We start from the raw sequence: 26,965 nt of genomic DNA, 5'->3' as shown, positions 1-26,965 counted from the left end.
CAGTTGGGTGACAATGGAGAGGCATTGGAGGAGGATGGTATGGTCAGCTGTGTCAAATGTTGCAGGCAGGTCAGGAAGGATGGGGAGAGATAGTTTGTCTTTGACCTAGTCACATAGGATATTATTTGTGACAATAAGAGCCATTTTTGTGCAATAGAAGGGCAGAAATCTGATTGAAGGGATTCAAACATGGCGATCTTAGATGCTAGCAGGAGCTGAGAGGCATGATGTGTTCTAAGGGCCCCAGTTGAATAAGAACTACATTTTTTTGTTTGAACCACAAATAATTTAACCCTCACCTCGAGTTATGATGATTAAATCTAATTATATCCTCAGATGATTATGGCAATACATGTGGGTTACAATTGCATATTCTGGCACTTTTTGTGTTACGCATTTGATCAGAACACAGCACTGTCAAAACGTGCCTCTTCATGACACCCAACTGGGGAAGGCGACACAGTTAATGCACCCACTGTTGCTGGGGTAGAGCTTCATTGCATCACCAAAACAACTTTACACAATTTGTGATTCCCCTGACCAAAGCATAAAATTTGGAAACTTACAGAGAACTACACAACATCAATAAGAGTGCCAACATCTTGCTTTTACTACTCTGACAACACAGCTCCTCTTTAAATGAGAGCTATGTAAACATCATGGTACTAATATATAAATGCTAATCTCCCTAACTGAGTGGCTAACATCCAACATCAACATTATTAAAGAATAGCAACTAATGTCACATACCATTTTGCACAACGAACTTGCCTGCACAATTCCTCACTGGTAAGTTCCCAATTTCAGCTATTCTATAATAAGCAGGCAAAGAGCATTCATCACAATAACGGAAAGGAAGAAATGAAGAACAATGTTTTGAAACAGTGATGTGGAAAAGTAGGAATAAACATGCAAATATACTTGGATGAAGTTCCTCTTTTGTTCTAATGGAAGTTGATTTGTTTCTTATGGGTATGTTAGTGGAATCTTTACTAATAATACTGCATACGGTGGTTCCAATCCAGAAGTCAGTCGGGACTATTTTCGAGCAACTTGAGCAAATGGTTTGAAAGAGTTGTTAATCAAACCTGGGAATAGTGTATGCTGCAAAGGAGCAGATCAAGAGGAAGGAAAATATGTTTTAAAATATGTTGCTATACACCTCCTAGACTTGTTCACAAGGGCTCATACAGGGGTATGGAGATATATAATAACTTTCAGGATTACACAAAAATAGTTCTGGTAACAGAACTCTAGGTAATTGAAAAGGAAAGAGAGAAGCATTGTGCTGACTGCTGACAAATAATGAATAATGTTGAAAAGCTTTTATTTACTTGAGCTTTTTAGACTGGTCCTGAGGTTGTTCAACAAGCTGAATGTAACAAACTGTACTATTTTGCATCCTGGTACTGACTAAAACATACAGAACTTTTCTCAGTCGGAGGGAAGGGTTTTCATTATCTGGAGGTTATGATGCCTGATGGATGGTTCAATTCTTCACCATTGTTGATTATAGTCTGTGGACTAAAGCACAAAAAGGAACAGAGCACATATAAATCATAATGGCATTCATTTAAACAGGCAAGACCTTTATGTCGAGGTCTATGCTTTAATGTTTAACATACTTAAGGAGCTTTTCTTTTAATCTGTATATATTATTCTGGTTCTCTCACAACACTCTTGATACAGGTTCAAGTAAAAAGGCAGTTCCATAGCGAGCCTTTGTCAACTGTAGGAGGGTTGAATGTAGGAGGGTTGAGCAGTAAGTTTGCAGATGACACGAAAATTGGTGGGCTGGTAAGTAGTGAGGAGGATAGCCTTAGGTTACAGGAGGATATAGATGAGCTGATCAGATGGGTTGATCGGTGGCAAATGGAATTTAATCCAGATAAATGTGAGGTGATGCACTTGGGCAGGACAAACAAGGCACGGGAATATACGATGTATGTTAGGACCCTGGGAAGTACCAAGGATCAGAGGGACCTTGGTGTGCATGCCCACCGGTCCCTTAAAGTAGCGGGACAGGTAGATAAGGTGTTTAAGAAGGCATATGGGATACTTGGCTTTATTAGCCAAGGTATAGAATATAAGAGCAGGGAGGTTATGCTGGAACTTTATAAAATGCTGCTTAGGCCACAGCTAGAGTATTGCGTGCAGTTCTGGAATCCGCATTATAGGAAGGATGTGATTGCACTAGAGAGAGCGCAGAGGAGATTTACCAGGATGTTGCCTGGGCTGGAGAGTTTTAGGTATGAGGAGAGATTGATAGATGGGTTATTTTCCGTGGAGCAGAGGAGATTGAGGGGGGGACATGATTGAGGTGTATGAAATTATGAGGGGCATATATAGGGTAGACAGGAAGGAACATTTCCTCTTGGTGGAGGGATCAGTAACCAGGGGGCATAGATTTAAGGTAAGGGGCAGGAGGTTTAGAGCGGATGTGAGGAAGAATTTTTTCACCCAGAGAGTGGTGAGAATCTGGAACTCACTGCCTGAAAGGATGGTAGAGGCGGAAACCCTCATAACATTTAAGAATATTTGGATGTGCACTTGCGATGCCATGGCATACAAGGCTATGGGCCTAGGGCTGGAAAATGGGGTTAGAATAGTTAGGTACTTGTTTGACCGGCGCAGACTTGATGGGCTGAAGGGCCTTTTTCTGTGCTGTAGACCTCTATGACACTATAACTACGAACTGAAATGTGCATTCTCATGCATGTCATGAATGTGCAGATGAACAATAACCCTTTCACCTTGATATTTCACACCAGAGATTGTGTGGGGGACCCATCATGCTCCCCTTTTCACTCCGAAAGGCTGTCACACTAATGTTTAAGATTGGAACAGCCAAATGTATCTGCTAGTAAGGTAATTTCACAGAAGTGAAAGAATTCAGCAGATAATCAGCAACATAAGGCTTGACCCACAGACTGTTGAAGGGTCTGGAAATAGACTTTCAATATCTCAGTGTCCTTTCCAGGTTCTTTTAACTGAGTTCCTAGTTCAGAAAACAGTCAAACCTGCAACACACAGAAAACCTGCAACTCCTTGAATTATCTTTGAAATCCAAAGGAAGATTTGAACACCCAAGATCGAGAAGTTATTTTCCACTAAGGTAATAATCAAGCCTATCATTCAAGTAGATAGGATATGACTAGCTGTCACACTGGTGGTTTGCTTCCTTTTGAAGGCAAACTTTCATATCAAACAACATTCCTTCTCTTGTGGATCCTGTGACTGAGTGTCTGATATGGATACTTAACCATATTTATTAACGAGAGATGTCATTAACTTGTATACACATGGCTGCATCAAGTAACCTCCACACATGTCGATATACCTAGACCCGTTTTTGCATGAGGTATTTTCCTACACAGAAGTCTTAAAAGTGTATCAACTTTAAATTGACTATTTTTTGTCAGGCTGTGCTAATATAAGAAGACATACATTTAGATATGTTAGAGACATGATGGAGCTGTGCTTTCTTCACAGGTTCCATGGTTCATAGAACCATAGAAAAGTTACAGCGCAGAAAGAGGCCATTCAGCTCATCATGTCTGCACCGGCCAAAAGAAGAGAAAAAAAGAAACTAGCCGCTCATTTTTAATTCCACTTTCCAGCACCTGGTCTGTAGCCTTGCAGGTTACAGCATTTCAGGTGCAGACCCAGGTAACTTTTAAATGAGTTGAGCATTTAAACACGATTTAGCCAGTGAATTCCAGATGTCCACCACCCTCTGGGTGAAAATGTTATTCCTCATGACCCCTCTAATCCTTCTGCCAATCACCTTAAATCTATGCCCCCTGGTAACTGAGCCCTCGCATGGACTACAGATGTCCATTTGGTCAAAACAGTGCAGTAAAATATTGAAGCAAACATCTAGCTTTGAGGGAGATACCGACAGTTTAAAAAAATGTCATGGTTACAGTCCCAGAAGGAGCGTGCGTAGATCAGTAGCACATTTCGTAGTAGACAGGGCAATACTGTAGGCAGCCTTCATAGCCTCTGCTACATAATCCAATGGTAACAGAATAATTATCAGTTCCATGGAAGGCTTTCCCATTCACAATACAGGAAGGGTTCAAGTTTCCACATCACAGAAGCAGGGTATATATGGAAGCTTGTCTTTTTGCTATGAATTTAAGCTAAAAGGGTTGGCTTACATATAAATTGCTGGGTGGAGATGCATTATGATAGCAGTGAACAATTATTAGTAACCACAATTTTCCCAAATAAACTTACACTGTATTTATAAATGACTCATCAGGCATGCCATTCACCACATAGAAATTGCAGCGCTCCAGGTGGAGTCCAAATACATTGGTCCACGATACCTTAGTGGCCAACTTAAAACATATCTTGCCATTCAGCACTAATAAAAGTTTTTGAGTCAAATGTTTTAACAATAGTGGCATAGCCAATTTGTCCATTGATTTTGCTTCAGAAGTGACCAACCACCTATGTTGGATTTAAATCTGTATCATATAAATGTTTTGTTTATTAAGCGCATACATTCCACATTTGAGCAGGGTTTTTAAATATTTGCCCCAATTTTTTTTCTCTAAATCCCTTCCTGTCACAGAATGTATTGACCCCTTGCTGATGGTATAGTTTCATTGGTCTCAGGTGCCCTCTTTTATTTATGGGAGATCCTGCAGGCTATTTGACTATGTGGTCATCACACTGAGCTAGATTCTGCTTTAACTCAACATATTTACTTCACTAGGGGTTGCTACATGGTGGTCAGGGACCATGTCCAACTTTCCCCTAGTTAATCAATTGTACTTCCCCCAGTGCTGCCTTAGCTGAGATCAGCTGAATCAGTATCCATCAGGGAATAGGTCTCGTCTTTATAGCTCAGATACTCACTGAAAAAGCTCACAGGAAAATCTGAGGATTCATACACTCATAAATATAATATATATATACACATACAATAATGTGTTAATAAAGTTCTAAAGTTACTAGATCTGATTATCCCAAATACAAACCCAAAAATGCTAGTTTTGTCCCTGTCTAAACCATGTACATAGCACAGCTTATAATTCAGATTTGTGCATGGAGCCTGCGCTCTGAGTACTTACACTCCTACCATATTAAAATAATCTGCAGGTTAAATGTGTACTTGCAGAACGTACAGTCCCATTAAGAAATACTTTAAATGATTGCTGCTTCTGTTATTTTGACACATGAGAGAAAAAAGCAGTTATTTTAGAAATAACTAATTAATTGAAGGCAGTTCAATGATATAGCAGTGTGCTACATCGCACCAATTATATGTGTACAGGATATATATGTGTGCCAGCCATTGTCCCTACGGCAAGGTAGCAATCATGACTGTGATACACTGAGCTTTGGTAGGGTTCTTCCCCACAAGAAAGGTGGGGAGGGGTAAATCAGAGGAAACTTGTTGCAAGCAATGGTACAGGCAATGGAACTAGCCAGTCTACTGGCTGAGGAGTAATATATTGAGCAGAGTAATGCAGAGAGAGACAAAAAAAATTGCTATTGGCTACAATATAAAAATTCTCTACAAAAAGCTTGGATGCTAATTGATAGCATATCTTGATTACGTACTGCATTAAAATTAGCTTTGAATGCTCTTTTTTTAAAGGACCAAAGAGTTAAATGTTGTGTTTCCATGAGATAGGGGAGAGGCGGTGGTGTAATGGTAATGCCACCAGACTGGTAATCCAGAGGTGCAGGCTAATGCCCTGGGACGTGGGTTTGAATTGCATTATGGCAGCCAGTGGAATTTAAGTTCAGTTAATAAATCTGAAATTAAAAAAGCTAGCCTTGGTAATGGTGACCATGAAACCATTGTCATGAAAACCCACCTAGGTCACTAATGTCCTTTAGAGAAGGAAATCTGCCATTCTTACCTGGTCTGGCCTACATGTGACTGCAGACCCACAGCAACATGGTTGACTCTTAACTGCCCTCAAAAATTGTCTTAAAGCCACTTGGTTGTATCAAACCACGATAAAGTCTACAAAAACAAATGAAGTTGGACGGACCACCTGGCATTGACCTAAGTACCGGAAACGACAACAGCAAACCCTGTCCACCCTTCACAGTCCTCCTTACTAACCTCTGGGGCCTTGTGCTAAAATTGGGACAGCTGTCCCACAGATTATTCAAAAGCCTAACAGAGTTAAACTCTCAGAACCATACCTTACAGACTATGTCACAGGCACCATCATCACCATCCCTGATATGTCCAGTGGTACGCAGCCGGGAGGGAGTTGCCCTGGGAGTCCTCAACATGGACTCCAGGCTACATGAAGTCTCATGGCATCAGGTCAAACATGGACAAGAAACCTCCTTCTGATTACCATGTACCACCCTCCCTCAGCTGATGAGTCAATGTTCCTCCATGTTGAACATCACTTGGAAGAAACGCTGAGGGTGGCAAGGTTGCAGAAGGTACTCAGGGTGGGGGACTTCAATGTCCGTCACCAAGAGTGCCGCTGTAGCACCACTACTGACTGAGCGGGCTGAGTCCTGAAGGACATAACTGCTAGACTGGGTCTGCAGCAGGGGTGAGGGAACCAACAAGAGGGAAAAACATACTTGACCTCATCCTCACCAAACTGCTTGCCACAGATGCATCTGTCCATGACACTATCGGTATTAGTGACCACCGCACAGTCCTTGTGGAGACAAAGTCTCGTCTTCACATTGAGGATACCCTCCATCATGTTGTGTGGCACTACCACGGTGTTAAGTGGGATAGATTTCGAACAGATCTAGCAACTCACGACTTGGCAAACATGAGGTGCTGTGGGCCATCAGCAGCAACAGAATTGTACTCAACCACAATCTGTAACCTCATGGCCCGGCATATGCCCCACTCTACCATTAACACCAATCCAGGGATCAACCCTGGTTCAATGAAGAGTGCAGGAGGGCATGTCAGGAGCAGCACCAGGCATACCTAAAAATGAGGTATCAACTTGGTGAAGCTACAAGAGAGGACTACTTGCATTCCAAACAGCATAAGCAGCAAGTGATAGAGCTAAGTGATTCCACAACTAATGGATCAGATCTAAGCTCTGCAGCCCTGCCACATCCATTCATGAATGGTGATGGGCAATTAAACAACTCACTGGAGGAGGAGGCTCCACAAATATCTCCATCCTCCATGATGGGGGAGCCCAGCACAGTAAAGCAAAAGATAGGGCTGAAGAATTTGCAACAATCTTCAGCCAGAAGTGTCGAATGGTGATCCATGTCGGCCTCCAGTGGTCCCCAGCATCACAGATGCCAGTGTTCAGCCAAATCAATTTACTCCACGTGATGTCAAGCAATGACTGAAGGCACTGGATAGTGCAAAGGCTATGGGCCCTGACAATATTATGGCAATAGTACTGAAGACTTGTGCTCCAGAACTTTCCGCGCCCCTAGCCAAGCTGTTCCAGTACATCTACACCACTGGCATCTACCCAGCTATGTGGAAAATTGCCCAAGTATGTCCTGTTTACAAAAGGAGGACAAATCCAAACCGGCCAATTACCGCCCCATCAGTCTACTCTCGATGATCAGTAAAGTAATGGAAGGGGTCATCAACAGTGCTATCAAGCGGCAGTTGCTTAGCAATAACCTGCTCACTGACGCCCAGTTTGGGTTCTGCCAGGGCCACTCAGCTCCTGACCTCAATCCAGTCTTGGTTCAAACATGGGCATAAGAGCTGAACCCCAGAGGAGAGAGTGACTGCTCTTGTCATCAAGGCAGCATTTGACCGAGTGTGGCATCAAGGAGATCTAGCAAAATTGGAGTTAATGGGAATCAGGGTGAAAACTCTCCACTGGTTGGAGTCATACCTAACACAAAGGAAGATGGTTGTGGTTGTTGAAGGTCAATCATCTCAGCTCCAGGACGTCACTGCAGGGGTTCCTTAAGGTAGTGTCCTGGGCTCAACCATCTTCAGCTGTTTCATCAATGACCTTCTATCATATGGTCAGAAGTGGGGATGTTCAATGATGATTGCATAATGTTCAGCACCATTCGCGACTCCTCAGATACTGAAGCAGTCCATGTCCAAATGCAGCACCAATATCCAGGCTTGGGATGACAAGTGGCAAGTAACATTCACACCAGGCAAGTGCCAGGCTTGGACTGACAAGTGGCAAGTAACATTCACACCAGGCAAGTGCCAGGCAATAACCATCTCCAACAAGAGACAATCTAACCATCGCCCCTTGACATTCATTGGCATTACCATCGCTGAATACCCTACTATCAACATCCTAGAGGTTACCATTTACCAGAAACTGAACTGAACTAGCCATATAAATACTGTGGCTACAAGAGCAGGTCAAAGGCTCGGAATATTGTGGCGAGTAACTCACCTCCTGACTCCCCAAAGCCTGTCCACCATCTACAAGACACAAGTCAGGAGTGTGATGGAATACTCCCCTCTTGTCTGGATGAGTGCAGCTCCAACAACACTCAAGAAGGTTCACACCATCCAGGACAAAGCAGCCCACTTGATTGGCACCACATCCATAAATATTCACTCCTTCCACCACCGATCCACAGAGGCAGCAGTACGTACCATCTACAAGATGCACTACAGGAACTCACCAAGGCTCCTTAGCACCTTCCAAACCCACGTCCACTACCATCTAGAAGGACAAGGGCATCAGATACATGGGAACACCACCACGTGGAAGCTCCCCTCCAAGCCACTCACCATCCTGACTTGGAAATATATCGCCGTTCCTTCACTGCCACTGGGTCAAAATCCTGGAACTCCCTCCCCAACAGCACTGTGCGAGTACCTACACCACATGGACTGCAGCTGTTCAAGAAGGCAGCTCACCACCACCTTCTCAAGGGCAATTAGGGACGGACAATAAATACTGGCCTAGCCAGCAACGCCCATGTTATGTGAAAGAATTTTTAAAAAGCAAAATTATAGATATGTGAGCACTTACTGAGTATCTTCTAATGTGTTTGTAACCAGGGGTCCGATCTTCAGTTGATATTTCCGGGTCAGGAGCTTCCAGGAAGAGAGAAAATCTCAATCAGTGTAATTTTACATTCATATCCGTGACATGTTGGAAGTTTACCATTCCTTGCCTAGCCTCCTTTCTCCTCTCCTGACAGCACTGATTCGTAATTCATGAGGTTCAAAAGATACTGCAGCTCCTGGCACCTCGCCTAAGTAGCCATTTTCCATGCGTGAACATGGATAGGAAATATTGACAGGCTATTGGACTTTGGGTGCATCTCCCCCAATCATAAACCACTCGATGTCCACACACACACACATATGCACGCACTTTCTAGCGGGAGCCACTGATGTGGACCAGGAGTAGAAGCACCAATTAATTACCTCCCCACTCTGTGCCACAGAACCTGTGAGGTTCCACTGCCTGTCCTGGTTCAGTTCAGCTAAGTCTGCACGGACCTGAAAATGAAGCTGAGGGCTTTCTCCTCTGTAACGGTTAGAATAACATTGCATGGTGCACTTATTCATTAAGCTATTGGGAAAACTCAAACTCATACTTTAAATCATTAAGGTCTTCAGGAGGATGACACAGAGTGAGGCTGCTACTTTGATTGCTGTAAAACATCTGTCCCTTTTGTGGTAAATTTGGTCCAAATTTGACCTCCATTTTGTAGTGTAAACCCAATGAACTCCAAACGTCTGAATTGACTCAAACCATCTCAATCCATGGTCTGGCAGCTGGACTAATTCAGAGATATACGGGGAAAGCAGCCACAAGGACTCAACACCTGAATCTGCGACTGTCTGATCCCTCAAACCACACACCAACCATGCACAGTGAGGAACAGTATTCCTGCGCTAGCGACAGGATTGAATAGGGAAAATGGCAACATAAAACTGAAAATATAGCACCAGGGAAGTTTTGTATTAAAGGAAATGGATGAAAGTAGGTTAAAAATCTAAGAATTGGAAAGAAGACAAGTCAAATAGCAAATGGTTTACCTTGTGTTTTGATTTTAAAATGGGTCCACTCTGGGAGGAAGGAAAAACTGAGATATGAGGAATTCTACACTTATGTTGTCACAGAACAGAATAAGATAGAGTAGCAACCAGTGAGATGATGTTGATTTTAACACTGAATAAAGCAATGAGGGAGAGAGTGCAGGTTTACAGTATTGCAATTTAGGAGGAACAGAATAGGCGAGTTTCGAGTAGCACTTACCAGAGTAAAAGGTAACACAAAACCAGCGGAGCTAATGCAAGGGGAAATATCTTAGTTAAAGTTTATACATGACATACTTCACTGCCTTTGTACCTTTGCTTGTTGTTGGTTGATCTGAAGATTTAGACTGTTTCCTTTTTATAAGCTCATCCTGAAACAGTAACAACGAAGTCAAATTTTATTATCATGGACTAGTCAAACATCGTGTCGAGAAACCAGCCCTGGAGAGTGTACAGTTTTCATTGATAAGGGACAAGGACAGCTGCGGGTGGTATTCTCTGGTCTTAGTTTAATGCTAAAGTCTCAGTATTAGGGTTGCCAACTGTGATTAAATATATTCCTGGAGGTTTCATCATATAATTTGCACCCCCCCACCCAACCCAAACACTCCAGCCATTAGTCGGCCAACACATCCATTATTGTAATGCACTGTCTTCCTACACCAATTGGAAAGCAAGAAGACTCATTACCCAAAGAGATAAAAACAAAAAACTGCGGACGCTGGAAATCCAAAACAAAAATAGAAATACCTGGAAAAACTCAGCAGGTCTGGCAGCATCGGCGGAGAAGAGCAAAGTTGACGTTTCGAGTCCTCATGACCCTTCAACAGAACTAAGTAGAAATGGGAAAGGGGTGAAATATAAGCTGGTTTAAGGAGGGGGGGGAAATTCAATCAAATTTGTTAGGCATGACCTCCCTCTGACAAAGCCATACTGACTATCCCTGATCAAACCTTGCCTCTCCAAGTGGAGATAGAATCTCTCCTTCAGAGACTCATTACCCAATTGGATAATGCTTGACTGTGAGCCAAACAGCTTCCCTCCTGCCCCATTTTCAATATTTTCCTATCTGGTTAAGAGAAACATTCAAAGAAAATGACAAAAAAATCATTTTTAATATCCCCCTGATGATTTTTCTCCAGGGTTGCACACAGCAGCGTCTGGGAGATTGTTCTTCAATTCCTGGAGACTCCAGGCCAATCCATAAAGGGTTGGCGACCCTGTATTATGCATGTTGGTGCAGCCGCTTCTTAGAGGACAATGCACACAGGTAAACTGCTTGTCCCTGCAGGCTCTATACCAAATAGGTGCTGCCATGTTACTCTTAAAATAATTCTTCTGCTGGGACTTTCGACCCGTGAGTCTTGCACATCTGCTGGAAACGGAACAAAAGCTTGCTAGGATTCACCAAGGCCGGCAATGGACAAATTTCTCAACCACCAGCGTCAACAAATAGCTTTCGGTTGCCTACGAGACCCCCAAGAACCATCGTCACTAGCACGGCTCACAATGCAATATATTTAATTAAAAAAGACAACAACTTCTACCTAAACAACTATTAAGACGTTCACAACTGCATTCATCAACACACCGTGTGACTGAGCTTCTCTCAATGAGGAACTGAGCCATAATGATGGGGAAAATGCTTGGTTTGATCTGTGCTAATCCACTTAGATATGTGATGGAGTGGCGGGAGGGCGAGGTTAGACCATTACTGGTCGCTATCCGATGACCCCCCTGTTGGAGAAATGAAAAGATGCTGGAAACACAGACAAAGTCAGTCTTAAATAGTTCCGAAGAAGAGTCATATTGGACGGGAAACGTTAACTTTATTCTCTCTCCACAGTTGCTGCCAGACTGGCGGATTATTTTTAACGCTTTCTGTTTTTATTCCAGGTTTCCAGCATCCGTAGTATTTTGCTTTTACTTTGGTCTTAAATAATATGAGTTACATTATAATTATACAGCATGAACCGCACAGAAAAAGGCCATTCGGCCCAGTGTTCCATGGTGTAGATCTTCGGTCAGAACTAGTTAAGTATGAGCTGTGCAAGTCCCTTTACTTTAACCCATCATCTACCAGATGTTGATGGTGCTGCTGTGTATTCCCAGTATTTGCACCTTTTAAAAACCAACCTTTGCCGGTGTGATGTGGACACTGGGTTAGCCCAGAATCTGACAAGAGTTTTATTAGCGCCTGTATGCACAATAAACAAGTGACATGCGCTGAGTGTTGCAAGATTCTGGCAGGGCAATCCTACAACCACGAGATAGCGAGAAACCCACACTTAGCAATGAAAGACTGGCTCACAAGTGACCGACTTGCCAATACAATCAAAAAGGGCCCTTCCCTTCTGGTTACCGTTAGTCTTAATCTATTCGGTGCATCACCACTAGCAGGTGTTTGTCAAGGTGGCACATGCTGTCCTTGCAAGGAGCATGTTACTGAAGAACCCTACCTGATGGGCCTTGATTCTTTTATCCACAATCCATTGCCTGCGCCTTCCTTCCCAATGTTGTGCAGAAGCCATTGCCAGAGTTACAGAGCTTAGTGTTCACTGCAACTGAAAGCACAATGTGTGCCTGGGGGATGCGAGCGAAGATTAAATAAAACTGCACAGAGCCCAGTGAACAGCGCTGAAAGTACAGTAACCCTGGCTTTGGATTGACAGCTCCCACAGAGACCTGCTCACAAATTACAGCCGTTGCTCAGCAACAGGACGCCATAAATTGCCGGTGAAGGCCTTTGCGGTCTGCAGTTGCTTTCCTGCAACAATTGCAGTCGCTTTTCCTCGCAAACTTTAAGTTTTATGTTCTAACACTGCCATCCTTACATTCGAAGTTGAAGCCACAGTATTTTAAAACGTGATTTCACTTCCCTCCGCCTCCCTGGCAGTGTCTCTCTGCCTAAGTGCAGCCTTAAACACAGCACCATGTGGTCTTATCTATTCATCCATGCATTTCAGAGGCATCAGTTTACAAAGTCATCCACACTGCTCCCTTTATTCTAAGTATTATGTCGAAGGCTCGGGTAAAGAACACTGCGGTAAATTGCTGGATTAGGTGACGGAGGAGGAGGAATTTCCTCTCTCACAGGGCCCTTACTCTTTGGAATTCTCTTCCCCAGAGAGCAGTAGAGGCAGGGTCATTGAATATATTCAACGCTGAGTTAGACAGATTGTTCCCTCCAGGACACCCTGGTCCACTCCTTCATCACCCCCTACACCTCAACCCCCTCCCACGGCACCTTCCCACGCAACCGCAGAAGGTGCAACACCTGCCCCTTTGCTTCCCCTCTCCTCACCGTCCAAGGGCCCAAACACTCCTTTCAAGTGAAGCAGCATTTCACTTGCACTTCCCTCAATTTAGTCTACTGCATTCGTTGCTCCCAATGCAGTTACCTCTACATTGGAGAGACCAAACGCAGACTGGGTGACTGCTTTGCAGAACACCTTCGGTCTGTCCGCAAGCATGACCCAGACCTCCCTGTCGCTTGCCATTTCAACACTCCACCCTGCTCTCATGCCAACATGTCCATCCCTGGCCTGCTGCATTGCTCCAGTGAAGCTCAACACAAACTGGAGGAACAGCACCTCATCTTCCGACTAGGCACTTTACAGCCTTCCGGACTGAATATTGAGTTCAACAATTTTAGATCATGAACTCTCACCTCCATCCCCACCCCCTTTCCGATCCCCCCTTTTTTTACCAATAATTTATATAGATTTTTCTTTTCCCACCTATTTCCACTATTTTTAAATGTATTTCTATCCATTGTTTTATCTCTACCTTTTAGCCTATTTCGATTCCTTCACCCCACCCCCACTAGGACTATCTGTACCTTGCTTGTCCTGCTTTCTACCCTTAATTAGCACATTCTTTAGATAATATCACCAGCTTCAAAACCTCTTTGTCCTTTTGGCTATTTCCACCTATCACTGGCCCTCTATCCAGCCCTGCTTGTCCCACCCCCACCTTAAACCAGCTTATATTTCACCTCTCTTCTATTTTTACTTAGTTCTGTTGAAGAGTCAAACGGACTCGAAACGTTAACTGTGTTCCTCTCCGCAGATGCTGCCAGACCTGCTGAGTTTTTCCAGGTATTTTTATTTTTATTTTTGTTTTAGACAGATTGTTGATTGACAAGGGATTCAAGGGTTGTGGATGGGGCAGGGGAAGCAAGAAACTGCTATTAAGGCCACAGTCAGGTCAGCCATGATCTTACAGAATGACAGAGCAGGCTCAATGGGCTGAATGGCTTACTCCTGCTCCTACTTCTTATGTTATGTCCCTATGAAAAAAGAGAAGCCTGAGAGCCACATATGGTGGTGAGGGAGGTTATACATGCTGGGCTCAGCCATCAGATGAGGAAAAATGTCAACACTAAGGACATGAACCTGGCAACAGTGGCTATCAGAGACATACAGACAAATAGAAGACTGAGATCTGGTGCTTAAGAAGCAGGAAATCAACCATTTTCCTATGCAAGTCTGCCCATATACAAAAAAAACAATGCCCATATACAAAGACTGTACACATGACTGTTTATATACAAGGAGTGCATGTACCTTTGACTAGATACAGAAACTATGTGTGTTTCTCCAAATATCTATGTACTGAAACTGTGTATCAGCGACTGGCTATGAGGGTCAGCCACGGCTCAGCGCTGAAGGTTATGATCAATTCAAGTCCCATTCCAGAAACTTGAGAATGATATCTAGGCTGACACTCCAGTGCAGTACTGAGGGAGAGCTGTGTTGCAGCAGAACAAAAACAAAAATACCTGGAAAAACTCAGCAGGTCTGGCAGCATCTGTGGAGAGGAGCACAGTTAATGTTTCGTAGTGTGTTGTAGCAGATGCTGTTTTTTGGACGAATCGTTAAACCGAGGCCCTGTCTGCCCTCTCAGATAGACACAAAAGATCCAATTGCACTATTCAAAGAAAAACAGAGAGACTCTACTAGATGTCCTGGCAGACAGATTATCACACTACTGTTTGTGGGAGTTTGCTGTGCACAAAATTAGCTGCCGTGTTTCCTACAACAGAGACATTTCAAAGGTAAGTCATTGGCTGTAAAGCACTCTAGGACATCCTGTGAAAAGTGTTTTTTTTTTAAATATAGAAATGATTGTCACTACCTAAAAGACTGCTGAAACCAGTTTTTTCTGTGTATCGGAATCTTGACTGGTCAATCCCTAGACACAGAGAACTGGGGAAGATCAGAGAGCAAATCATTGGCTCCCTGTTAAGGACAAAATACAGAAGTATAGGCCTGGAAAAGTCTGTGAGATTTGGTGAGGAAGTCAGACCTAAAGAAAGAAAGCTCCCTTCTTAATTACGGGTCCAACTACATTTACTGAGAAAACTAGTCAAACAAAGTGGTATTTAGCCTGTTAAATAGGATAGGAGAAATGCATTATAAAAACAGAAAATGCTGAAAAAACTCAGCAGGCCTGGCAGCAACTGTGGAGAGACAATATATGACTCTTCTTCGGACTCCAAACTTTAACCTTGTTTCCCTCTCCACAGATGCTACCAGACCTGCTGAGTTTTTCCAGCACTTTCAGTTTTTATTTCAAATTTCCAACATTCAGAGTCCTGTAATTTGATTTTATATAGAGGAAAAATGCATATTGTGGCATATGTGGGATTACAGTACTAAGCAAGGTTTTTTTTATTGTAGGCCCATTACCATATGATTAGATGTTGGGAGGTTGAACTGTAGGAACAGGAGTAGGCTATTTAGCCTCTTGAACCTATTCCAACATTCAGGTAGATCATAGCTGATCTGTATCTTAACTCTATTTACTCACCTTGGCTCCATAAAAGTAAACACCTGATTGTACAAGATTATGAGGGGCATGGACAGGGTGGATAGGGAGTAGCTGTTCCCCTTAGTTGAAGGGTCAGTCACAAGGGGGCATAAGTTCAAGGTGAGGGGCAGGAGGTTTAGGTGGGATGTGAGGAAAAACTTTTTTAGCCAGAGGGTGGTGATGGTCTGGAATGCGCTGCCTGGGAGGTTGGTGGAGTTTACCTCTCGATCACGTCCTTTCAAGGATGAATAGCCAAGTTTACCCTGTCTTTCTTCATAAAATGGACCTTGAAAGGTAGGAATCAGCTCCTGTTTCTGTGGTTAAGTGTCTCCCCTCTATCTTGGAAACAGAACTAAACATAAGCTCAAGATTTGATCTGACTGGAGCACTCCAATTTTAGCTGCCTTAGTCTGACTTGTCCTCAGAATCCCCCAAGCTTAGATCCTTTATGTGGAACTTTGTCAAATGCCTTTAGAAGCTGGGCTACCAATCCATTGGGGGTGTAATTTGGTGAAAAGCAATAAAGCAGGTAGCATCCTTCCATTTTGACTCCATTTTTTTATTCTTTCATGGGATGAGGGTGTCACTGGCAGGGCCAGCATTTGTTGCCCATCCCTAATAGTCCCTGAACCGAGTGCTTGCTAGGCCACTCCAGAGGGCAGTTAAGATTCAACCACATCGCTGTGGATCTGGAGTCACATGTAGACCAGACCAGGTAAGGATGGCAGATTTCCTTCCCTAAAGGACATTAGTGAACCAGATGGGGTTTTTGTGACAATCGATGATAGTTTCATGGCCACCATTACTGAGACTGGCTTTATAGTTCAGACTTAATTTTATTAATTGAATGTCACCAGAGCCTTAGCCTGGGCCTTTAGATTACAACAACATAAAAACAAAAAGCTACTGCGGATGCTGGAAATCCAAAACAAAAACAGAATTACCTGGAAAAACTCAGCAGGTCTGGCAGCATTGGTGGAGAAGACTAGTCCAGTGACATTACCACCACATGATCTCCTCACGAAGGTTGCTATTTGGTAGGTTATTACTGAGCATATAATTCTCCAATTTACTTGTGAAAATCTCAAGAACTGTTTTAAATACTGTTACAAGTAATACTGATTGTGATTCTTTTTTTGGTGGATTCTGTTAAGATTGAAAATCGAGTCTTTCTTCTGCTAATTAAATGTAATAAAACCCTTCAGAAATTAGGTTGGAATGAAAGAATCTTAATCAACCATGTTGCTGACTCAGTTGTCAAGACTTGGTGCCCACTGCCCCACTGAGAACGATTGCCACAGCGCAAGAAGTTGGAGAACAGCTTGCACCGAGAAAATTCTACGACGTTTTCGGGAACGTGTCACTTTTCCTAATGATATTGATCGCAATTCAAAAGTGCTTTGTCTCCACAGGTCATATTTCGTGATGAAAGCACCAGTTTGTTTGAAAAATGCAAATAGGTCACATTAACGTGTGATGGATTCCAGCCATAACACTTAATCACACGAATGTGAGGAACATGTTTGCAAACATCTCATTGTTCTTTCAGAAATCAATGCCCACCCATCAGTTTGAAAAACATTGAGTCTGGGCTATTTATACAGACTTGCGGTGGTTAATTTGTGCACAGGGTTTTGTAAAAAATAATTTATGTTTAAGGAGAGAACGGTCGGCGCGCTGGTGTCAAGAATTCACCAGGCGGCGCTCATACCCCGTTGTGAAGGAACAAGTGGGAATCAGAAGTGAAATCTTGAACAATTATTTCATGAGATGCCTCTCAGTCTTTAGCTGGAAATAAGTAACAAAAGACCGGAAAATGCACGTTTGTGAAATGTACACTTGTAATATAAACTACCCACTTCAAAACGCTAGTCCTTAAAAAGCTTTCAGCAATATCTAAAATAACCATTCATGCTTTTCGGTCACTGGGAATGTGAGCTCCCATGTTTAATTTATTGAATGAGCATGTTTATTTCAAAACATTACATTAGAGCAAAATGCTTGAACTATCAAAGTAGGAGGGAGATAACATAAGCAGAGCGACTCATGAACTGTGATTAGTAAGGTCAGTAACTTGATATAAGTTGCCACAGTTCATTCATAATGCTCTTTGACTACTCTGTGTAACTCACTGTTTATGCTGAAGGAGCAACGAGTACTCATCTTAAAAAGTAATAGCTGGCCTTGACTACTGAATATATATGCTTAAGCATAACAGGCTGTTTGCCGTCTATCTTATATGTGTGATGGTGCTCGATCCGGGAAAACACCCTCTCCATCGTCCCATCTACAAAAAACATAAAACTACAAGGAAAAGTGTTTCAGTTCTAATTATTATGTTATGATTAGATTTGGAGGAGTCGCGGAAATTTACTCAGCGACTACACGGCGTTAACAGTTTGGGAAAGTGCTAATTGTGAACGGTGCAGGCTGTTGTCCCAAAGTGAAACTGATCGGTTCAATTTTATAGTGAAATTATAAACAGCTTTTTAAAAAAGTATATATATATATGTTATAATATTTGATATGTCGTTTACACACAGTAATAGGAATGATTCCTCTTTCAGTTTCCTCGGTATCTCAGCAGGATCCCCTGCATCCTCACACCTGCCCGTGTGAGCAGATGCAACACTAAGGGGGGAGCATTCAGATAAAAGCAAAAAACTGCGGATGCTGGAAATCCAAAACAAAAATAAAAATAGCTGGAAAAACTCAGCAGGTCTGGCGGAGAGGAACACAGTTATCGTTTCGAGTCCGTATGACTCTTCAACAAAACTTAAGTAAAAATAGAAAAGAGGTGAAATATAAGCTGCTTTAAAGTGGGGTGGGACAGGTAGAGCTGGATAGAGGGCCAGTGATAGGTGGAGATAGCCAAAAGATGTCATACACCTCTTTGTCCTTTTGTCTATGACATGCTGAGTTTTTCCAGCTATTTTTATTTTTGTTTTGCTGGAGCATTCTGTTCGCCTTTGCAATGATTGCGTCTTTCTGATTTTGCTGTGCAGGCAACAGCCGGATTTTTGCCCCACCTCTTAAAAAAAGATGCTTTTCGTGCCAAGAGAAAGGCAGAATCTAAACTCTTTGAATTTAAGGCTGGAAGACTTTTCTCAGAGCAGCAGCTCTCGGAGTTCAAGCCCTAGCAGTAAACACACTGTCTAATTGAAGCTCCACTGCAGCGAGGTACTGAGGTACCATCCCTCAGATATTGTTAAACTAAGGCCTTGCTCAGTTCTCACGTGAATGTATAAGATTACATGACAGTTATTTGAAGAATAGGTCATATTTAAATTTCAACCGAAACTGCTAAAACAGATTGTGCTGTTATTTATCTCATTGCTGTTGGTGGAACTTTGCTGCGTCCAAATTGACTGTCATGTTTGTCTCCAATAAAATGCTAACTACGTCTCAACAATGCCTCACTGGCTATGAAGTGCTTTAGGACATCTTGAGATGTGAAAGGTGCTATATAAATGCATGCTTTTTTCAACATGATAAACAAGCATAATATTGCTTTTGAACAAACTTCTGATGAAAAGGTGATTTCTGAACGGTATTAAATGAGTTAATTTGGTTCAGTTGAACAATTGAGGAAAAATCTTGATGTCAAAAGTTAACCATCCCATTGTTTGGTATTTTGTAAATTACAGGCATGGAGAGGATTCCTTAGTATCACCATCTCCGACCACTCAAACAAAGCCTGTCACACATGGGAGTGCAGTTGTGTGTAACTAGGAAAATATTTATTTCCCAAGTGTGATTGTTTTGCAGTCTGAACTCAGCTGTCACCATGTTCTTGGCACATGAAAAAATGGGATTCATGAAATGTCTGTGGCCAGGACAAGACAATGATTTTTGTCAGTGTCTGGGGTAAAATTGCAGGGAGGACACCAAAAACATGATTTTTGACACATTTTAGCATTCCGAAGGTGCATTTATGTATAAATATTTTGTGGGTAAAAACTATTTAATCTGACAGGTCAATATTAATAAGATACAATATAAGAAATATATGTGTGCTGTGGTAATATATGATGATTGATATGGCATCATATACTTTTAAAATATCTTCAACTCTGCAGTTGTCCATATCTGCGCTCAGTATCTAGACTCCGCCTTCAGGCTAACGGAAATGGGAAACATGTTAAATAATTTGGGAGAAAAATAGTTTATTTCTGCCTACGAAATGTAATTCATAGGCAAGAACTAGTTCAGCAACAGCCAGAAAATGTCTGCATATTATAGATTGATTCGGACGAAGTTCTTCTTCCGCTCTGAAGAAGTCATGCGGACTGGAAACGTTAGCTCTGTCTTTCTCTCCACAGATGCTGTCAGACCAGCTGAGTCTTTCCAACATTTTTTGTTTTTATTTCAGATTTCCTGCATCCTCAGTATTTTGCCTTTTTCTCCTTCTTCAGTCTATTTGACCTCATTCTTCTAGAAAAGCATTACCTACTGCCTTCCCATTGTATCAGGTATGTGGAGGCTTTTTAATCAGCATGGATAATGTATAAAGTTTAATTCAATGTTCTATTAATGTGCGTTGATTTCAAGCCATTGAAAATAACCAAGTTTAATATTTTGAATTAGGATTTATCCACCAACGAGGTAATAGTGTTAAGAATAGCTCTTTGCCAACTTACAGATCCAGAGTAGAGATGAGGAAAAGCAACTTATTAGAAATATAAGCATAATTGCTGTTCTTTAGCCTTTGTAGCCTGGTTTCTGATGTATATGGTCCATAGGACATAAAACTGCAGAATCTAGGTATTTCTTCAATGAGCCCAATGTCCTGGCTTCAAACACCTTTCTAGGCGACCCATTTCATCTGTTGATTACCGTTGTCCTAAACTTCCCCTATGACCATTCTAAGCTCACGTTTCCCGGGAACCTGGAACTGATTAAAAAATATGGCATCTTTACTGATCAGGGTTTGGGAAAGCATTCTTTCTTGTTTGTTGGAAACAGAAGGCACAATATCATAAACTGTTTCAAAATGCCCCACCTTCTCATTTGTGCATGACGTCACTGTGATGAAATGGCACGTGGTTCTTCACTGTCATCACTTTTTAATGGGGCGGATGCCTGTTTTATGTTTCATTTTTTTGGTGTCCTCCCTGTTTCACCAATCAGGTACTGCTGCAAATTCAAGAGGACAGACATGGGTGTAAACAAACGTAAAACACATGAGGAACATCTGTTTGAGATACATTTTTTAAGGTACTGAGGAACCATCTCGTTCCCTTTGCTGTATTTTTACTCAGCAAAAACTTATAACACAAGCCATTATTAATTGCTCCATATTATTAGGATTACAAGGTATAATAATGTTATAGAAAAGAATACATTAACTGTCTTATTAATATTTACAGATTCTTGATTTGTTTATGAATGTGAAGCAATAGTTCACTTGAGTGACAGTTTCAGCCTTCTTTTGGTTTCAGTTCAGATTACACACAAAACATTCACTAACACTACACAAGAATGGACCTGTTCAACCTTATGCTTTCACTGAAGGCTGCCTGGTGCGAGTTGGAACTTGTCATGCAGCAGTATTAAGAGAGGGCAGCACATACAGTAAGAACAGGAGGCTGTAAACAACTGTAGACAAGTTCAGCATTGCTGTTTTCATCACGACAAACATCTGCTGTTTTCATCACTACAAACATCTGCTGTTTTGTGCTTTACTTTTAATCAATTTATTTTCAACTTCTTTGGTACAGCAATGCCATGACTCAAATCTAAGTTTCTAGACAAACACAATAGCTTCGCAAATGCCCTAACTTGTCCCAAAAGACTAATGGCACATAAGGGGTGAAGTTCAAATGCAATTTAAATTTTGCAGTTCACATCAGAGAGGTTTTGCCTGCTGGGAATGTATGCTGGGAGCTCACTTTCTCCAGGATCTTCCATCCATATGTGACCACAATTTTCTGCTATGTGCTTCCCCTCAGTGCCAGGAGCACACTCACAAGCTCCCTCCTCTCCCGAAGGTGTTGACTCTGTACTGAGGTACAGAAATTTGCTGCTGACTACCCTCACCCAAGTACCCTTTCTCTGGCTGTGATTCCAAATAGTTAATGCCAGGTCATTCAGCCACGAAGAGGAATTACTGCTGAGCTTGACCCAATCCTCAGCAGCGTCCAAAGTCATGTACCAACCAGCAGAGGCTGTTGGATAGAGATCACGGGCATGAACCTGGCTGATTTTTCTTCTCACTGGCCCTGGGGATGGTAAGATCAACTATAACAGCCCTGTCATTATCTCAGGTGTGATCAGCTAATTCAGCACTGTCTGATGATTGAACTTAAGCCTTTGTTATTCTTCTGCTGACTGGCTTTCCACTTCTCACTCTCCATAAGGTTATGTAACCTTTGCTGCCTGTATCCTCACACACCAGTTCCCATTCACCCATGTGTGCTGCCACACCCCATCATTGGTGGACAAGCCTTAACCTCTGGAATCTACTCCTTAAACCTCTCCTCCTTGTTGCCCTTTTTCTCCAGTCACAGCTTCTGTGAAAACCTGTCTATTTAACAAGTGCCTGGTCACCTGTTCGAATGTCTCCTTCTTTGGCTTAGTTTTGAAACGTGCTGCTATATTAAAGGTACTATACAAATGCAAGTTGTTATGTTGTCAAGCCATTGATGGAGCCACATAAAGCATTATCTTTTTCTAATAAAAACAGGAAATGCAGGAAAATCTCAGCAGGTCTGGGCAGCATCTGTGAAGAGAGAAACAGAGTTAACGTTTCTTGTCTGTATGACTCTTCAGAGCTTTTTTTTCCCCCTACTCCTCCTCTCCAGACAGCATGAACTTCTGGCTCATGGCCCAGATCACCTTTCAGTGTTTTGTACATCTGTGAGCTTTGTCAGCAAGAGTAGGCAAGCGACTTAGCCATGAGGTCAGCACAGCCAGCTTTCACCCTTTCCTGACCCAACATTCACACACATTCATCAGGGGCCAGCTAATGCTCATCAAAAATGGTTGCCCTTTCCTCTCTAAAAAATGGGGCGACTGAGGCTACTTGGAAAATCCGCCAATTTTCTGGTTCAAATCATGGAAGGGAATTGAACTTGGGAACCTTCTTGATCTGTCTGGCTCAGAAGCTAACTGGAGTTTCTTGTCACATAATAGCTGATTGTCCTAAACGCTCCCCCAACAATTGGAGAATTTGGGGAAAGAAAGGTGCAATTTCCATGCTCTTTTATTTTAATGAACATAAAATCGAGGGGAGCACCTCTGTGATTTCCCAACATGTATTCTAATGGACAAAGCCCAGGAGTGTGCATTTCTAAACTTGCCCCCATTATCTTTAATGGTAACATTTTTTTATGATGCTGCTAACAAGAAAACAGGATTTCTGTGCATTTGTTTACCCAGGATGCTGACTTTGAGGTTTCTCATCAGCAATTTGGATTTTCAATATCAGGCTGAAAAACAGATCAGATTTATTACTGTCACTATCATGTTGTGACCTGGGTGAAACATCATTGATCTGCCTCTTTGTTTCTGACAGACATTGATTTGAAGGTATTTTTTCAGTTAAGTAGTCAGAATTTTGTTGATATGGTTGCCCACTCTAAAATGGATAATGTGTCACTGAAGGTGAACAAAAATGGAATGTTACTGTTTATAAGCAAATCTAATAAAATATAAAACAAAGAATATAGATAGTAAATAATATTAAACTTAAAATAGAGCATATAGATGGAAAGGAGAGTATGAAAAGAAGACAGGCAGAGAAGTAGCCATGGCACTATTTGAGAACGGGATAGAGTTCCCTTGGTGTCCTGTTCAACATTCCAGCCTCAAATTTTTAATTCCTCTCTGGCCAAGGGGGAGGTGCCAGAGGACTGGAGAACAGCTAATGTTGTGCTGCTATTTAAGAAGGGTTGTAGAGATAAGCCAGGGAACTACAGGCCAGTGAGTCTCACGTCAGTGGTAGGGAAACTATTGGAGAAATTTCTGAAGGAGAGAATCTATCTCCACTTGGAGAGGCAAGGTTTGATCAGGGATAGTCAGCATGGCTTTGTCAGAGGGAGGTCATGCCTAACAAATTTGATTGTATTTTTTGAGGAGGTGACCAGGTGTGTAGATGAGGGTAGTGCAGTTGATGTAGTTTATATGGATTTCAGCAAAGCCTTTGACAAGGTCCCACATGGGAGACTTATAAAGAAGGCAAAGGCACATGGGATACAGGGTAATTTGATAAGGTGGATTCAAAATTGGCTTAGTTGTAGGAGGCAGAGGGTGATGACAGAAGGATGCTTTAGTGACTGGAAGCCAGTGTCCACAGGGATCTGTGCTGGGTCCCCTATTATTCATCATTTATATAAACAACATAGATGACTATGTGGGGGGTAGGATTAGTAAGTTTGCGGATGACACAAAGATTGGCCGGGTGATTAACAGTGAGGTTGAGTGTCTTGGGCTACAGGAAGATATAGACGGGATGGTCAAATGGGCAGATAAGTGGCAGATGGAATTTAACCCTGAAAAGTGTGAGGTGATACACTTTGGAAGGAGTAATTTGACAAGGAAGTATTCAATGAATGGCATGGCACTAGGAAGTTCTGAGGAACAAAGGGACCTTGGCATGTGTGTCCATAGATCTCTGAAGGCGGAGGGGCATGTTAGTGGGGTGGTGAAAAAGGCATTTGGGACACTTGCCTTTATCAATCGAGGCATAGATTACAAAAGTAGGGAGGTCATGTTGGAGTTGTATAGAACCTTGGTGAGACCACAGCTGGAGTACTGTGTGCAGTTCTGGTCGCCATATTATGGGATAGATGTGATTGCACTGGAGGGGGTGCAGAGGAGATTCACCAGGATATTGCCTGGGATGAAACATTTAAGTTATGAAGAGAGGTTGGATAGACTTGGGTTGTTTTCATTGGAGCAGATAAGTCTGAGGGGCGGCCTGATTGAGGTGTACAAGATTATGAGGGGCATGGACAGGGTGGATAGGGAGCAGCAGTTCCCCTTAGTTGAAGGGTCAGTCACAAGGGGGCATAAGTTCAAGGTGAGGGGCAGGAGGTTTAGGGGAGATGTGAGGAAAAACTTTTTTATCCAGAGGGTCTTGACAGTCTGGAATGCGCTGCCTGGGAGGGTGGTGGAGGCGGGTTGCCTCACATCCTTTAAAAAGTACCTGGATGAGCACTTGGCACATCATAACATTCAAGGCTATGGGCCAAGTGCTGGTAACTGGGATTAGGTAGGTAGGTCAGGTGTTTCTCTCGTGTTGGTGCAGACTCGATGGGCCGAAGGGCCTCTTCTGCACTGTGATTCTCAATCTGTACTGAACACCATTCAACCCTCAATGAGAACTGACCAACATTCCAGCCTCAATCAGTACCAAACACCGCTTAACCCTCGATCTGTACTTACCAACATTCCACTCTTAATCAATCCTGAACAACATTCCTTCATCAACCAGCACCGCCTAATATAGTCTAACTGGCCAGTCATCTCATTTCTGCTACTGGGATGCTGCTACATACAGAATAAATGTTATGCTTACCTAAATAACAGACACTGCAGGCAAAGTAATTCAATAGAAATCGCCTGCATTTATTTAGTACCTTTAATGTAAGTAAAAGTTGCAAGCCACTTCACAGGAGTGTAATAAGACAAAAGTCAGACACTAGTCATAAAAGGAGCTATAAGAACATAAGGAGTGGTGATAAGCATTTAGTCAATGGTATAGGTTTGAAGGAGGAGAGACACAAAATTTTAGAGAGGGAATTCCAGAGTTTAGTGCCTACCATGGTCACTAATGTTCAGGTGTATGGAGCGGACAATGTACAAGATATAGGATTGGAAGAACACAGCGTTCATGGAGGGCTGTAGGACTGGAAGAGGATTCAATGATAGGGAAAGGTGAGGACATGGAGGGAGCTAAGCATGAACATGAGAATTTTAAATTCAATGCACTGGTGGACCTCAAACCAAAACAAGGCAGTGAGCACAGGGGTGATAGATTTGAAGGCATGACCAGGTTAGGATATGGTTAGCAGATTTTTGGATGAGCTCAAGTTTATGGAGAGTGAAAAACGGTAGGCCAGCCAAAATAGCTTAGAATAGTCAAGTCTAGAAATAACAAAAGCATGGAGGAGAGTTTCAGCAGTAGATGGATTGAGGCAGGCAATACCACAGAGATAGACGTATAGCCCTGATAGTGGAGAGGATATGGGGTTGAAAGCTCAACTCAGGACCAAAGAGGATGGTGAGGTTTTAAACAGTCTGATTCAGCCTGAGAAAGGAGCCACCGGCCGGTATGAAATCAATGGGGAGGGAAGGAAAGTTTGTGACAGGGACTGAAGACAATAGATTCAGTTTTCCCAGTTTTCTTTGGAGGAAGTTACGGCTCATTATTGATGATGGAACATCAGACAAGCAGTCCAATGACAGAGGCGGCCGGAGTGGGTGGGGGGTGGGGGGTGGTGTGGCAGATGTTGAGCAAAGTGATGGTAAAGTAGAACTCTGTGGCATCGTCAACCATGTGGAACTGGACCTTGAATTTGGATGATCACTCCAAGGGACAGTGTGAAGATATGAAGGGGCCACGGTTAGATCCTTGGAAGGCTCCACAGATAAGTTTGGAGTGGGAAGAGAAGCCATTGCAGGAGTTTGTTTCACTCTAACTGAATAGATCATTTTAAAATTCTCATCCTTGTTTTCAAATCACCCTGTGACCTCACCCCTCCCTATCTCTGTAATCTCCCCCTCCCCTACAACACTCTAACCTACACTCCTCCAGTTCTGGTTTCTTGTCAATTCCCAATTTTAAGCACTCCACAATTGGTGGCCGTGCCTTCAGCTGCCTAGGCCCTCAGCTCTGGAATTCCCTCCTTAACCCTCTCCACCTCTTTACCTCTCTTTCCTCTTTGAAGACACTCCAACCTTTCAAGCATGTGGTCATCTGCTCTAATATCTCTTTATGTGGCTTGGTGTCAAATTGAGTTTGTTAACATTTCTGTGAAGTGCATTGTGTAGTTTCAATTTGTTAAATGTGGTATGTAAAGGCAGATAATTATTGGAAGAGTGGAACCAACCAGATGCAAGCTGCCCCAATCAGCTGATCAAGGGAGGGGAGTTGTCTGAGGATGACATTGTCAACTCTGCCAAAGACCACAAGAAGGTCAAGTAAAATGAGGATGGTTGGCATACCACAGTCACCGTCATATTGGATGC

General features: G+C 42.6%; 1 long non-coding RNA gene across 1 annotated transcript; it reads right to left on the bottom strand.

Annotated features, from left to right (window-relative positions):
• Nucleotides 1–1,310: 1,310 nt before the first annotated feature.
• LOC144667747 (uncharacterized) lies at nucleotides 1,311–12,578 on the bottom strand. The gene is made up of 4 exons (XR_013573370.1): nucleotides 12,418–12,578; nucleotides 10,272–10,329; nucleotides 8,940–9,004; nucleotides 1,311–1,524 (listed from the first exon to the last, which is right to left on the bottom strand). It is a non-coding gene; the product is annotated as an uncharacterized LOC144667747 (long non-coding RNA).
• Between the last annotated feature and the right edge of the window lie 14,387 nt (nucleotides 12,579–26,965).

This window comes from Cetorhinus maximus, chromosome 25 (assembly GCF_964194155.1).
Source record: "Cetorhinus maximus chromosome 25, sCetMax3.hap1.1, whole genome shotgun sequence".
In the NCBI taxonomy this organism is placed as follows: Eukaryota; Metazoa; Chordata; class Chondrichthyes; order Lamniformes; family Cetorhinidae; genus Cetorhinus; species Cetorhinus maximus.
Note: the sequence above shows the minus strand (reverse complement) of the source record. Positions and strands in the feature narration are given on the sequence as shown.